Source organism: Malaclemys terrapin, chromosome 3, assembly GCF_027887155.1.
Source record: "Malaclemys terrapin pileata isolate rMalTer1 chromosome 3, rMalTer1.hap1, whole genome shotgun sequence".
Classification (NCBI taxonomy): Eukaryota; Metazoa; Chordata; order Testudines; family Emydidae; genus Malaclemys; species Malaclemys terrapin.
Window position 1 is genome coordinate 97,711,864 of NC_071507.1, and position 16,416 is coordinate 97,728,279.

Here is a 16,416-nt window from a genome sequence, read left to right on the forward strand (position 1 = left end):
ACTCCTTGAATAACTGTGTGCCATTTCTTCCTTATGTCATGCTAGAATGGAATAGACTCACTATACCTTTACAATGACACAGGCAGTGATGTACAGTAGCAGCCACTTCTGCCTATTCGTTGATAACACCTCAGGGAGAGCATGATCAAATCAGCTTTTTCTCCCATCTTTCCCATACGTTCTATGTTCCACCCTCCACCCCACTTTTCCCCTTCTCTTTTAGCGGGTTGCCCATCCTACAATGAACACAATCAGTGCTGCTTTCTCCCCTGTACATCTTGCCACTCCCATTCTGGACCCCAGCAGCTGCCCTCATGAATGGACCATTAATGGCTGGTGGAAAATGGACAGCAGAGCTTACTTGGACAAGCATCTTAGGATACACCTTGCTGAAATGTGGCACATGAAAGGAATTTTTTGGGGTAAATTCTTCACATTCTGTACACCATTAAGTATTTGCCTGTTTCATCAGTGGCCTTTTAAGTTGGCTTAGTTCAATTCTCAATACATCAAGAACTAATCCCTCTATTTCTAAAATTCATTAAATTGTATCAGTCTCTGCTAAACAATTCAGTAGGGTACAATTGTCTGAATAACAATATTGTTGTCTCAGAAGCTAGAGAACTTGACACTAACTTTACTCAGCATTAGCTGCTTTTCTATCCAGTAACTGTCAAACTTTATTTCCCGTATCAATGCCAATAAACATTCAAAAACCTCATTTCAGCACAAATTCCTTCCACTAACAGACCAAAGTAATGTTACTTTTAACTTCTGACAGAGGCACAATCACTCTCACAGATTTTAACATGTGCCCCTTGACTTTGGAAGTATGAAAACATCATGCATCCCTGTAACTTGGGTGAAAGTAATATGGAAAGTGTTACATTGATGCTTCCACTACAATAAAATTATTGTTATAATAAAATTACTCAAGATCAATCAGCATAAATTACTATCTGTAGAACAGTCCTATGAATAAGGCACAAGATTAGGAGACCTGGGTTCTGATCCCAGTGTTGTTCCTACCTGTGTGTGAATTTTGGCAAATCACTTAATCTCTCTGTCTCATTTTCCCCATCTGTAAAATGGAGGTAGTGGCACTGACCTATTTTGGTACAGGACCGTGAGACGTGCGGATGATGAGTGTAAAGCGGTAGTGTCTACTAAGTTAGAGTCTGTTCCAATATGAACGTATTGGTTGTACTGCAATATTACAGGTTATCCGGCCAATCATGATATGGCAATTTACTATCATTATTGGCACCACAATATCATATTGATGGGCACATTAGGATGCCTTTGCTAGCTGCTGCTATTATATTATTTATTATTACAAGCATTTATGACACCTATCATCAGAGTTGGGTAGAATGGCCCCAGGTGGGCATGAGTCACGCTCCTGCTCTCTGAGTCTGCCCTCTGAACAGCTCAGAGTAGGGTGTGTATCCTCAGACAGTACAGTAACTCAGTCATCAGCCCAGCTGCCGCACTTTCTCAACATCTGTGGATTGTGGTCATAGACCCAGTCTTTATTCCTCTCCTCAGCTTCAGCATGCAGTACAGTTCACCTTAGTATATTTGCTTACTGTAACTAACTGGTTAGTTAGAAATAATGCCATAAGAGGGTTAAACCTTTTAAAATTTGAAAACAAGCTGTTGTTTCTAATTTTTCTTAAAATATTAGGTAGTGGTATGGATAGCTACTACACAACTGTCCCCCTTCCCCTCCCCCCACAAAACCCTCTCAAAATCTGACTGACATCCCATGTGTTTAAAGTGAGGCAAGCCACTGCCCATCCTGAGCACACAGAATGCCAGTTGGGCGGTTATATAGGATACTAGAACAAACATATGTATGTTTATATAACTGCACATGCATTTACTTTGGGGAATGTGAGTGTACCGCAGGTAATCACTTCATGAGCTTGTCTCTCTCTCTGCTCCATCTCCCAAACATTAATTTTGTAATGTTTTACCTGTTCATAATTGAAATCTCTTTATTGTAGTAACAATTGCCAGTCAGAAGTTTGTCAGCAATACTTCTCCCCCCCCCCCCCCCCAAGGAGTATTGACCATTGCTAGTGTAACCCATACACATTCTGGGTGTGGTGTTCTGTCCCATCTACTGGCAGTCGGGAGGGTGGGGGGGGAAGGAGGAAGAGATAGAGCAGAGCATGCTCTCTCTCTCCCCCCCCCCCACAGCCTCAGCTAAGAGCCAGTTGGCTTTTAGCTCATGCAGTAGAGGCTCATGCACTAAGCGCCAGAGTTCCCTCGTTCGATCCTGCCCGACGACGACCGGGGTCTGTCAGAGTTACACTAGAACCTGTTCTATTCCTCGAAAGAGCAAACCCACAGCTACTTTGTATTATACACAAAACCCTTGGGTATAGCTAAAATGGCCATAGTTCTTGATGAGGAATTTGTGGGCATTATGTGATGCTTGCCACATGATACCAATTTCTAGCTGTGATGCTGGGAAATTGTTATAAATTATTTCTGAGTCAGTTTTTTTCTGAGACTGCTCCTGAGTGTACATATATTAATAAATCAGCAGAATATGCTATATCTTAAGATGCTACTATTCCACTTTAACCATGCATTCCTTCTTTTTGGTTTTTACACAGAGTTCCACTTCTTCATACAGTTAAGCCTGGACATATTTTTCTATTTTAAATTTTCCAATGATTTGTAAAAGGGAGGATTAAATTGCTGTAGGGCATATTAAGTATTACAGTTCCGTTAAACTTGAATGAAGCACTGTAAATCTGGAACACATTTAATAAATCTGCGGCTTGATAAGCAACCTTTCCTTGCTGAATCTGACATTCCATTGCACTAATCAGCCATGTGAAAGAGCTGATGATAATTCTTTTATTCTTTTGAACTTTCTCACCCAAGGACTTGAAACAGCTGTACGCTTCCCTTTCTCTTGGCGCCATATAATTTAAAACTACCCTCCATATCCTTCTGACAAAGAGCATCCAAGCTGGGTGCTGTCGAATCTGAAGAGAAGTCTGTTCCAGAGTATCACATGGATCCACATTCCAGACATTTTTAAATCAGAGAGGGTAAGTGCACCAAGTTCAGGTTGGAGATGGAAGCCACAGAGAAAGGCATCTGCTTACTTTTACTCAGTATGTGGACTTTGGAGATGGAAGTCATACCAAGAGGGAACCTAGTTGTTCTGACTCCCCAGGAGGTGGAAGGAATGAAGAGAGAAAAGCTAGGCCATCCAGAACAACCTGAGAGAGGTTTGAGTCTTTAGTTAAACTTCTTCCTACATAACTGAAAGGAACTGAAGAACTGAAAATTCTCCCACATTTGAAGAGACCAGAGGACATCTCTAAGGTGATCCATGTCTTTAAGCGACCAGTGCAAGTCTCAACAAAGTCAATGGGAGTTGGATTGGGCCCCATGAGAGGCTACTGGGAAATGGTGTTATTTAAATACTAGAAATCAGTCTTAGAATCATAGGACTGGAAGAGACCTCAAGAGGTCATTTAGTCCAGTCCCCTGTCTTTGATGAACAACAGTTATTTTGGAAGTGTTGTTCCTTTTGTTATGATGGATATATAGTGCGACTCTTTTGCATTTTTGATCCTCTGTGGGCTTTGTAGCTATATAACTCACAATTTTGTTAGATTTAACAAGAAATTTGTTCCATAATTTTCTTCACATTGTGCCCGCTGCTTAGAGCAAGTAAAGGTAATTAAGGAGGGAAGGAAGCTGGCTAATGCAACCATCCTGAAAGCTCACTCCTAGCACATCATCGATGGATACGATCGCAAGCCTGATACTTACATGTGTTTATACATATATTTAAAAATAAGGGCTATTTGGTGGAAGTTTAATTTTCCCTGTAAATATGAAACTTATATGCTTATTAGAATCAGCATTTAGTCTGCTGCAGTCAGCTGGAACAAAATTAAATTTTCTCTTGAAAGTGACGTAGAAGGAACACCTAACAAGTGAAGGCTCATCAATATCACAGATAGATACATAATTTCAGCTGGCGGGGACCATGCTTACCAAAGCCTAGTTTATCATTTTACTTGTGCCTGTGGTCGCCCAGTGAAAGGATCCAAGGAGGAACAATTGAAACAAACAAGCTCCAATTCCTCCAGTTAACAATATCATCTTGCAGAAAACTCTTCACGTCACTAGACTATCAATAAAACACGCAATAATTTGTTGTGGGCCAGCTGTCAATAATACTTTACATAATACAACGTAAAGACATTCTTTATATAGAATTATGTGGTAAGGTGCTCAAAAAGTTAATGTCGTAGATCTCCCTAGACCCAGAAGGGAGCTGACTCTTCTGTATCACTTACAGGGTTATTTGTAAAGCAACCACATATGCGTCTCTGTGCACTTGGTTTCTGCCTGTACCACAGCCTGACGCATACTGATGTTTGCTTCTTGTATGAAAGTCTAATCAACTGTTAAGAATAAAGGAAACACCCATTTCATGTCACTTCATATTCAAAGCAGTTAAATGAATCAGCAGGATATTACAGTGCAGACTATCTTCTCTGCCCAAGAATGGAGAGCCTTTGCCATTTGATTCGGGTATAGTGTGCATCATCTCAGGCCCAGTTCAGTTCTGAACGTACTGGAGAGCGTCAAGTGGGTAAGAGACAAAAAGTGGGATACAAAGAAAAAATGACAGGATACAAGTGAGACAGGCGGAGGGATAAGAGAGGAATCTGTGTGAGGGAGGAAATGCTAAAGGAGGGGGAATCAGGGAGGGCAAACAAAAGAAGAGGAGGAATGGAGGAATATGAACAGAGTGGGAGGTGGTTCGAGGATGTGGGAAAAGAGAGAAAAGGCAGCCTGGGAGGTGAGTGAGAGAAGGCTAATCAAATCATGGAAGCTCTTTTCCCTTCTCAATTTGTAGTGAAAGGTGCCCGACTGGCAGTAATGGAGAAGGAAACTCTCTCCTTGTGTACAGAACAGACACAGCGTTGGCAGTGGTAGCACAAGATTCCCCAGGCTTTCCTGGTGACATGCTTCCACCCGGGCTAAGTGACCATCTAATCAGTGCACACTTCACAGCATCTCTTGCTGAAATTGCCAGCAAGAATGCCAGCTATGACCGTAGATTTCTTTTCACTATCCTGAATGGACCACCCTTGACTGTCCTATTCCATAGTGCATGAGACAGCTGTAAGCTAGCAATGGCTTTCCCTTGGAGAGAAGCTCAAGGTTTAAACCACCCACTCTTTCTGTCCCAGTGTTCAAATGTCTGCGTTCAATCTTGGTGAAAATAGCTAAATTGGAACCTGTGACCTCAGTATGAGAGTTGAAAAATCTATTAGTGGTCCCCAGTATAATCCCAAGGGGCAGTCTGAGAGAGGGCAGATCATTTAGCATGATGTGAGGAGATGGTTCTCCGGCAAACACACAGGACTGGGAGGAGATCTAGGTTATATTTCTACCTGTGTCATGCCACTGACTTAACTTCTCCGTGGAAAAGTAGGATAACAATATAGATCTATCTCACAGGAGAATGATGGGGCTTAATCCATTAGTGTTTTCTAAGGACTTTGAGATCTGCCGCTGGAATCATTATTGCCAAAATCAGTTTGAATGCAGTTTGGCAGTTTTTAAATTGGTTCAGTAAAGACAATTGGAGCCCCAGCCTGGAAAGGGCTTTGTCCAAGATTTTTAATCTAATTTCTTTCCCTCCACTGAGTCTTTAAAACAAATGGTGTATTTTCATTTTGCATCAAGACTCTTCCTTTTCCATTCCTGACCCATCCAGGAAGCCTGTCCTTACAGTGATCTCCAAAGAAAAGCCCACTCCCAGCTTTTTCTTTTGCTATGTCCCCCATTTCACAGCAGCTCCCTGCTCTAATCTCCTTTCCCTGGCTTTCAGTTCCTGAACTCTCACCTGCTGCCAGTCTTTCCTTCCCATTTTACATTCCTTTCTGTTCCATTCGCCCTTGCTCTGCCTTTCCTTGTGACCCTCCCAAACACACACTCCCTTTCCTAGAGGAAGGTGGATTAAGTTCATAGGTTTAAGATCTTCTGCATCTCTCACAGTGAACTCATGAGTTGGACAGATATTTTCTTTCCACAAGTGGCTCTCAAGACCAGAAACAGACCTCTTTATTGTTCTTCATCATATTAATAACTAGATTTTCCATAGACAGTGTTGGTTAATCCTGTGTGTGTTAATTCATCAGTTTTATATCATGTTCGTGATCACAATGCACCACAGGTAGAGATCTTCCATGTCACCTATGTTTTCATTGTCTTTTCTGGAAAAATACACATTTTGGTTTTGTAACTGTGTATATTCATATTCTTTACATAAAGTGCTGCAGGTGAATGAACATAAACTGCAGCAGGGACTGTCTGTAGAACTTTAAAGCCTCTACAGCCTATTTTAAATGATTGTTGTGGTTAGGGCTCCCCCTAGTGCACATCAAAACATAAAAACCTTTTGGATTCATGACAACATATTTAAAATGACAATTCCCACCACAAAACCAAAACCTCTTAACTCAATGCTACTGATTGTACCATACCTGTCCAGGGGCCAACAAAGAGCCTTTTTCCTTCATGACTACTGTCCTAAGTACTTTAATGAGCAAAAATATGTGCACACATTTTCCTAGAGGAGAAGCCATTTTAAAGTGTTCTGTATCTTCAAACACAGCCGGGAGGGCAAGAATTCTACAGAACGCTGGATCAGAAGAGAGAGGTCACTGCATTTTATTAATTGAAATGTACATCTGCTCCTGATTTTGAAAGTGAAGGCTCTGAGAGGATTGATTTGAGAAACTGAGATCACATCCGAGGTTTAAGTGCTTGTTTGTTTGTTGCAACTCTTGTAAATTCTCCTCCAGGCAGTTATTTATTTTGGAAAATGAATCTGTACAGGAAATGGAAGAAAGCTGAGGAGCACAGGAAGACACTCACCTCTTAACCATTCCATTGAAGAGGATTTTTGTTCCCCCCAACAAGTAAAAGCATCTCTGCCTCACATTGTGGAAAAGATTGATCAAAAACAGGATATTGGAACTTCAAGAGGTAATGAACAGATGTGTTCCTTGAAAGCTTGGAATGCCTTTTTGTGGAGTATGAGTTCTTCACTTAAATGCTGAAATCCCAGTGGTGTGCAAACAAGAGCAGGGGTAAAGGGAAGAGAAATCCTTCCGCTTGGAAAAATGAATCAGCACAATGGCTGACTTGGCACCATTTAGGAGCTGGGGAAAGGATGGAGATGAGGAGGAGGAAAAAACTTTAAACAAAGCTGACATTGGCAGGTCATTAGAAGAAAAGTGGGGGTTGAATCCTAGACAACCCTGCTTCTCTTTTGTAAACACGTATTATTATTTATTACATACCAGCAATGTTCCATGCCGTAGGAAACACAGAGGAAGACATGCTCCCAGCTCCATTAAGCTCACACAGCCAGAACACTTCCAGCATCTCACAGCTAGCTGCTACCAGGATTACACTGTTGTAATTACACCGCGGGAGGCGATGTGTGGTGCTCACTGCTTATTAAACAATAATCATCTCACAATTGCCTTGAGCTCCCCCCATCTATTGTATCCACCTTCTTGTCTCTCATCACACACCCAGCCTGCAAGCTCTTTGGTGCAGAGACCATCTTTCCATTGGCTGTGCCTACCAAATTAGGGCCCTGATTGGGAGATATCGGGGCCCAGAGGGTTGTGTATGATTGGTTAATTAATGCTGAAAATGTGAATGTCTGCCCTCATCTCCTGTACCCACTCCTGCTCCTTATGCTCTGACCAAACTTCCCACATCATCATGCCATGTAACTATTTCATCCATTTCAGTCTGCATAACTTCTTCTAGGCCACAATCCGCACCTGGGATAACCTAATACTACTGGCCAACTTCCTTCAGGCTCTATCTTCAGGAAATTTCTAACCCCCCTCCTTCCCCTCCATTCCCACCTTTTAAAAATTCTTCTAAATTCCATGAAGTGTTGTGGCCAGAATTTCAAAGGTTGACGCATATACTTGTTTTGTTAACTTGTGTGTAACGCTGTGGAAGTGCGCTATACTATTATGTAAGCCTGCAGCCCCAGCTATTCCGACAGTGTTTACCTGTTCTGCTCACAGCCACCAATTCCCAATTCTGAATCACTTCCAATTCAGCATTCATAACTTTTCCATACAGATCACCTGCCAGCACTTGGAAGCTACCAATAGGAGCAGTCAGTACAAAAACAGGGACACACCTTTTAACTGGATTAAAATAAATTGAATGAGCAGTATTTTTTGGAGGGACAGAATGGAAAAACAATAGATGCTTGTTTAAAAAAAAAGGGGGGGGGACCTGTCCCATCTAAACTGGAATGATTGACATGCACTATGCAGGAGGGAACAAGGGAAAAACTAGGGTGTTGCAGCAATTATGCAACACAAAATTCTGATCTAGTGGCTCCTCCAAACTAACTCCTAGTCAGTTCCAGCACTAGGTTGATTCTAACCCAGGGGTCAGCAACCAGCAGCACACGAGCTGATTTTTAGTGGCACTGTGCTGCCAGCCGGGGTCCCGGCTGCCGGCACTGTGCCGCTCAGCCCGCTGCCTGCCTGGATGAACGGAACCCCGGTCTGGCAGCGGGCTGAGCAGGCCGGCGGTTGGGACCCCGTCTGACAGGAGCCACCGGATGGAACCCCAGACCAACAGTGGGCTGCGCCGCTCAGCCCGCTGCTGATCTGGGTTTCTGTCTGCTGGCCCCACTCAGCCTGCTGCCGGTCTGGGGCTCTGTCCGCCGGCCCCACTCAGCCCGCTGCCAGCCTGGGATACCGGCCGCCGGCCCAGCTCAGCCCGCAGCCAGTCTGGGTGCCGGCCACCAGCCCCCTGCCAGCTGGGGCCCCGGCCACTGGCCGTGCTCAGGCCACTGCCGACCTGGGATACCAGCCGCCCACCCTGCTCACCTCGCTGCACTATTATTTACTTTACATACAACAATAGTTTAGTTATACAATATAGACTTATAGACAGAGACCTTCTAAAAATGTTAAAATGTATTACTGGCACGCAAAACCTTAAATTAGAATGAATAAATGAAGACTTGGCACACCACTTCTGAAAGGTTGCCGACCCCTGTTCTAACCAAAGCCATCTTCTGTGGTGAGGCTTATGGTTTGAAAAGCATTGATGTCTTTTTTGAGTCCAAATCCCTTTGCGAATTGGAATTTTTTGAGTTGTATGTGAGATGAACCTCTTCCAGCTAAACGGATTCAGAGTAACCAATACCTCAGGGAATATTTTTTGGGGAAAACCCCATCCTATAAAGAAGACTCTATTCCAGTTTGCATTGCTCTTCCCTGCTCTTCCCTAGGAATATATGAATGAAAAAAGGAATTTGGCTTCCTAGGAATTCATCTGTATCTGCACTTCATTTCCTGATTAACATAATATAAAGGGCAACATTTTCAAAAGTGACCAAGTGATGTAGGAGCCTAAATCCCATTGACTCATAAGTGCCTAAGTCACTTTTGAAAAGGGAACCATAGGAGCCTAAGGCACAGGTGCTTTTGAAAATTTTACCCAGTTTTTCTATAGGTCCTAAGCACTTGCAACTCCTGTGGAAGTCAATGGGACCTACAGATGTGTAAGCATTTCTGAAAAATCCGACCACTTGATACAATGCCCACAGAAGACAGTGGAAAACCTCCCATTGACTCCAATGGGCTTTGAATCAGGCCCTAGGTTAGGTAACTAGATATAGATTTAGGTGACTAACTTAAGACATCTTGGTTTGAGAAGTTTGGCTGTTGCATTTCTATTGTGATTTATATAATCAAAGAACTCTACTAATTAATCCCCATAAAACTTCTGCATAGTGGGTAACTATTATGCTCCAATTTCCACAGATGGGGAAATTAAGAGAGAGAATATTAAGCGATTACCCAAGGCCATAAAGCAATTGAGCAGCAATCCTGTGTTCAGTCCACTAGACAACACTCTGCCTGATCATCCTCTACTTCGGACATCTCACAATAAGTGACAGCTGGTGACCAGTGTCAACAATGGAGGGTGATTTCACACAGGGAAAGGTGCAGCAAGAGCAGATGAAGTTTTAGAAAATAGGGATGCTGGTTTTATTCAAATCTCCTTTGCAATAAAGAACAAGGGAAAGCAAAGATCAAATTTTGGAGAGAAGTAGAACTCTATTTAAATGGAATGTTTTTCAAAGTTTTCTAGCTGATGTGGGTTGAAGCTGAAGTCCTGTCTATTTTGAGTAGACATTAACAATACTCTGAAATGTGGTTAGAGCTGTTCTTGGCCAAAAAGTTTTCCCTCTGCCTCTATTCCCATTGTTGTATAGGGTACAGACCTTGCCTCTCCCGTGGAAGTCAATGGGAGCTTAACACTTCTGAAACAGCCTCCTCCCCAGAGCTGGAAGCAGTGGTGCTGGTTTTATAAAATCTGAGATGTGCTTTGCGCTCCCTCGGGATGAACTGTATACAAATGCCAATTAGTAATTAATAAAATAAAATAAAACGTCAGAACAGCTACTTTTCTCGTCAGGCTAAAAACGAGACGTTCGCTTCATTTTCTTCAGAGAAGCAAAGAGCTGCTTTCTGTTGATTCACAGGATATCGTTTTGGAAAAACAGAGCTGACTACACAATAATTCCTTCTCCTCCCTTCAAGTCTTGAGTGATAAAGAGACATGCGCATTGCTGTTTGACACTGTGATATTTAAAGGACAAAGTAGAGGTCAAGTTTGCTGAACTGTTGCCAAATTCCAATGAGGTTTAGCATGAAGAGCCCCATGCACTGACCAATGGACTGTGACTTACAAGGGTCGGATTATAAAGAGTCACTAGAAAACTCAGCTTCTGGCCAATATTAATGGGCCAAATCAAGGTCTTCAGGGCAAAACCTGCTGGAGTTCCATAGTGATGTGGAAAAGTCAGGGAATTTTCACACACAAGTTTCTGAGTTTCCATGTGGGGTTTTCACGTCCTGAGTGAACATGGCCTTCTGACCTCACAGAGGGAAACTGCACAAATCTTAGCCCTTCTGTGGGGTACTCACTGCACGGGTGGCGCTCGTCCCTACTATCCACACACCCACTCCCCCAAAGCAGCATAGTATCCTTGGAAACCATGCTCCCATTGACCCAGCCCTGCCCTCACCCTAGAAAAGGCAGTAGAGAGGGTTTTCCACAGTAAGTTCTCTCAGGACCAGCACGAACCTGTCCACAAGATGTTTGGCAGGAATGTCCAGAGGCTGGTTGCAGTAGAGAAGCTGCCTCTTCTTCCCTGCCCACCCTCCAGGTTTTGGGATAGATACTTCTGAGGCTCCTTTCCTCTCCTTATGCACTTACCTGCCAATGTCGGTTGGCAATTGTGCACATTTCAGACTTGTTCCTTAAAAGTGAAGGGGTTAAATTCAACTCTCTCTTCCCACAGGAATTACATCAACAGAGCTGGCCTCAAATCCAATATTTGGATCAGAAACCAGCTTTAAAACACATACAGAGTTGAGATCCAGGGGTATTAGATTCATCCCACGCAAGCTTTGCAGCAATGGCAAAATTTAGAGCTGGGTTCAGCTTCTGTATTTCCCTCTACAAAGTGCTGGATGGGCAGATGCAGAATTTTGGTCTGTGCCCATTTTCATTCATAAAATGTGCAAGATGCTTCCCAGAAGAGAGAGAGCTCCTGCCCCAAAGGGTGTACACTCTATGCGGTAGATGTGACATAGCAAGTGAGGTCAAATGAACAGCAATGGAGAGTAAAGGAAGGTGAGGGTTACAGCCGTAAGATCACTGGATTTCTAACTTCAGGCACAGGCACTTTTGGAGGGAGGGAGGAACTGTTTTTTTAATATAACATTTAGATGGTAAACTCTTTGGAGGCAGAGACTGTCTTCTTGTTCTGTTTGTGTAGCACATACCACAATGGGGACCGGGCCCATGGTTAGGTTTTCCAGGCACTATTGCAACACAAATAATAAACAACAACAAGCAAGATAATATAACAAGAACCCTTTGGTGCAAAATAGCACATGGATGACCCTGAGGCATGCTGCAAGCACCATTGATTTGACTGGGACTTTGAGAGGAAGCTGTGGGTACATATTTGGGGGTGGTTAAAGGGGCTGTTGTGCTGACCTACTTCATTCACTATTTATATAATTTTTTTTGCAGTCATTTGCAATTGCCTAGAGCTGTTTGTCTGGGTGTTTATTATTTAAACTCTAAAGAGAGAATAAATAACAGCAACTAATCATAAAGGAATTAGGGACCTCATTCCTCACATTTAAGATTTTACACTGCTCTTACTGAAAAAAAGATCCACTTATTAAAATTACTCAAGACCAATATTCTGCCTTCTACCAGCTAGTGGCCATCGAAAGAGAGGAGGGTTGGTCCATTGGTTAAGACACAAGTTTGGGACTTGGAAGACATGGTTGAAGGCCTGTGCTCTGCCACAGACTTCCTATGTGACCTTGGGAAAGTCACTTAGTCATTCTGTGCCTCAGTTCCTTATGTGTTAAATGGAAATTAATAATACACCCCGACCTTACAGAGGAACAAACACTAAGGACTCTGAGGCACTCAGGCATTATGGAAATGGGGGGGGGGCATAAAAGTACCTAAATTAGATGGATTGATCGATCAATCTTGGGAAATGTATCAGGTACAGTTTACAATTAGATCTGCTTGACTCTAAAATGGGTGGAAAAAGTTAAAATAAAAAATCCCTGCTCATTGATTTCAATGGAAATCAGGTGCTTATCTGCCGTTTGTTCTTTGGAAAATCTCCCCCACAATCTAGTCCTGTGAATTTAGAAGCCCAATTTTAGTTACTCCCTACCCTATTTTTGTGTGTCACAAAGTAACCTCTTTTAGAATCTCTTGTGATATTTAGGGCTGGATTTTCCCACCTGATAACGGCACTTGGCATGGTTGATAGACCTTCTCTCCTTCTGCTTACACAGACCAATGTGGCCTGGAGATTCCCAAATGAGAATTTCCTTTGTGTAGGAGGAATCTTCCTCATGCAGAGCTGGTATAGCAGCATCCCCCTTGCACTAATTCACACTGGGGCTGGGTTTCAATCACCTCCCTGTGCCTACTCCTTTCTGCTGTGGAGAATCATGACTAGAATGGGGAAGATTACAACTGGCCAGTTTGGGGCCTTACAATGTTCCTTTCATCATTGAGATTCTCTAAGTGCTTGTTTACATGGGGAGCTATTCTGGAATAGCTATTCCTCATTAATTAGTCCTGATTAACTTGGTGTGGAATAAGGCACTCTTACTCCGGAATCAGACTACTCATACAGCGCATTAGGAATAGCTATTCTGCTTTAAATTTACACTTTACCTTAATCCAAATTAACTTCACAATGTAGACATGCCCTAACTTTCCCATATCATCTTGGCATGGTATGTATCAAAGCTGCTTATCCAGTAATAGCTTGAATTTGCAGTATAGTGCACTTTACAGTTTGGAAGTGTTGGGCAAACATTAGCTAATGATTCCTAGTCCCTGATTGTCCGTAGCACTGAATTAGGAGGTAATAGGTTGGCAGTACCAGAGATCAACCTGGGTAGACTTTGTTCAGGCAGGTCCATGAAACCAAGCAATTCCTGGTCTTCATTCACCAGTGAAGGCTATCTCCTTGTGAAGTCAGTTAGTACATTTTCTTGGGCAGGTTTGCAGTTTTGAAGTGTGTAAGAAAGAACTAAAAAAAAAATTAACTCAGTGAAGCTCGTACCTGAGGCAGTATTTGGTTTTAACTCATGGTCCCACTTTGTCAACTCACCTGGTAAAACTGGGTAAACACAAGAATGGCAAACAGCTTGTGTAAGGTCTCTGCTGGAACTTGAACCCTTACATTTTCTTAGTTCTCAGGCCTCTGCTCTGATCACTGGACAGCCCAACCCCTCTGGGTCCTATCCTAATCCCCGCATTTCTTCACAGCACAAACTTCCACGGAGCTGGGTACAATTCATTGCCACTGGCATCTCTGTTCAAGAGACACTAAAATTGGAATAGAAAGACTGTTACAGATGAGGTATATTGAAAGGCCTACCTGACGAAGGTTTGCATAAAACCTGCTCCCATTATCTCCTCTTTTAAGACAGCTAAATTCTCCCACAATCACTTAAATACAAAAAGACTTGCAAACTTCCTTTACATACTAAGAAAAGGAAATCCACGTTTATACTCAAATCCACATTCAAATACACCAGTGGCTCTCAAACTTTTTTTTACTGGTGACCCCTTTCACATAGCAAGCCTCTGAGTGTGACCCCTCTTATAAATTAAAAACACTTTTTTATATATTTAAAATCATTATAAAGGCTGGAGGCAAAGTGGGGTTTGGGGTGGAGGTTGACAGCTTGCGACCCCCCATGTTATAACCTTGCGACCCCCTGAAGGGTCCCGACCCCTAGTTTGAGAACCCCTGAAATACACCATTGGTCAAATCTTACCACTCAACTAATGCTGGCTGTTCTTGGGGAAGCACAGCATGTGGCCAAATATATTTGTGCCACCTGCCAGCCAGGAGAGCTGTATGAGAAAGAAGGAATGCACATGTCCATCAAAAAAGCCAGTATACAATGCTTCAAGTACCACACAGTGGCATGTTTGTGCTGCCAGTCAAGGCGTGTCAGCGTTTCCATTACACAGCCCTATTTTCAACAAGTTATAACAGAGCTGTAAAAATTCCCTTCACACCATAGTTAGGCATAGAGTGCATCCATTTTTGGACAATCTGAAGCAAATGCATCAGACAGCTTTTGAGTTATAAGTGAGGCAAAATATAGGCGGCCAGACCAATGGTACTATGTCAATTCATGCCAGCTGAGGATGTAGGCCTTACAAAAAAATCTTTAACATGCGCTTTCCCCCCTGCTACTCAAGTTTTGCAGGTTAAGGGTCATTTCCACTGAATTGTCTTCCAGTGTGATATGCACATCTGAACGGTTTTGTTTGTGTCTGAACAAGGGCTTAAACTTTCAAACACTGACTAGTGACCAGTGTATACCAGAGAGAGTAGCCCCACTGATTTCATGGCAGTAAGCACTACGGCTGGTAGTGGTTTGCAAGATTAGGTCCTAAGACTGAAATTCCTTATGATAAGGTCTGAGTTGTCTTCAATTTGTACATCAGATCAAGTGCATTGATGACAATTTATAGATAACAATGCTGAGTACTTGCTTGTGCAAACAGGATGCTGAATTATTTTCAGTGGACCTCTGTGCACTGATTCCTTTAAAAAAAGAGAAAGTGCTATAGTATTATAATGCAATGATCCTAAATATTCCAGCTTACAGTAATGCTATTGCAAAACTGGGGCTATTAATATGGAATACTGCAGGTTTTTTTTTTTTAAGTTAAGGAAAAAACACAATGCACCATTCAACCTTAGTTGTGAATGACAGGACTTTATTTTGTATAGGATTTAAACTTATTGTTTTTAAGTTACATTTTGGTGGACAATAGATTTTTTTTTGGTGTGAGTGTACAAATGCCATTCAACCTGGTTTCCCCTATCAGTACAAATAGTGTGCCCTCCCTTTAAAAACTAATTTTACTGTAATAAATACTGATAGGAGTCAGACTTCAATGGCTTTTAGCAACTAGAACCTGAAGATTTATTCACCAATGGTTGAATTTTATCACTCCGTTTAACGTTTTTATGGCACTGATCATCAAACTATACAACAAAACCAAAGCAATTCATCACAAAGACCAGGGACAAAGAACTTAAAACAAACTGAAATACTCCAAATGTACCATTCATTTTATACATGTTCAGTTATCTTGAGCTACTCCTCGTCCTCATGCATTTTAGATGTTCTGATGCAGCCATGCACATGGAAGAGAAACAGTAACAAACATGCACCACTATCATCACGATCACTTGAAATTTATAACTAAAGTTTATTTTCCCCCCAGAATGTTGCACTATAACAATGGTTTATTTTCTGTTTAGTATGACAGCACTGCCACTGGTGATTTTTTACATTTTAAAATGACTTTAGACTCTGGAAACAATTGGAGCTTTTTAGCCTGGGTATCAAATATATTCTTACTATGTCTAGAATATCTAGTAAAATGCAGTGTATGGATCGAAGCTGTTTCCCTTTGTACATAAAAATAAGTTCAACTTCACAGCAATAAAGCACACCAGGCAGTGCATCTCTGGATATTTACGGCACTTATCAGGTGGTTAAAGTAACTGAGTCTTTGGCCTTGTACCTCAAGGCAATTCAAGACATAGAATAACCACACAGAAACAACCTGCCTGAATCTCACTGTTGCAGTATGGCCTTTTAGATAATAAATTATGCTGTATAAAAGAAAGCTCCAGAGGGTGAGATTCCAGATGAAGTGCCACCATTGGCATTACATCCAGATAAGGAAAACCTGGGTATCCAAACA

At 42.2% G+C, this 16,416-nt stretch overlaps 1 protein-coding gene across 1 annotated transcript in view; it reads right to left on the reverse strand.

Annotated features, from left to right (window-relative positions):
- Window positions 1-16,416, reverse strand: part of UST (uronyl 2-sulfotransferase) — a 316,217-nt gene that overhangs the window by 13,093 nt on the left and 286,708 nt on the right. The gene's annotated exons all lie outside the window — the stretch shown is intronic.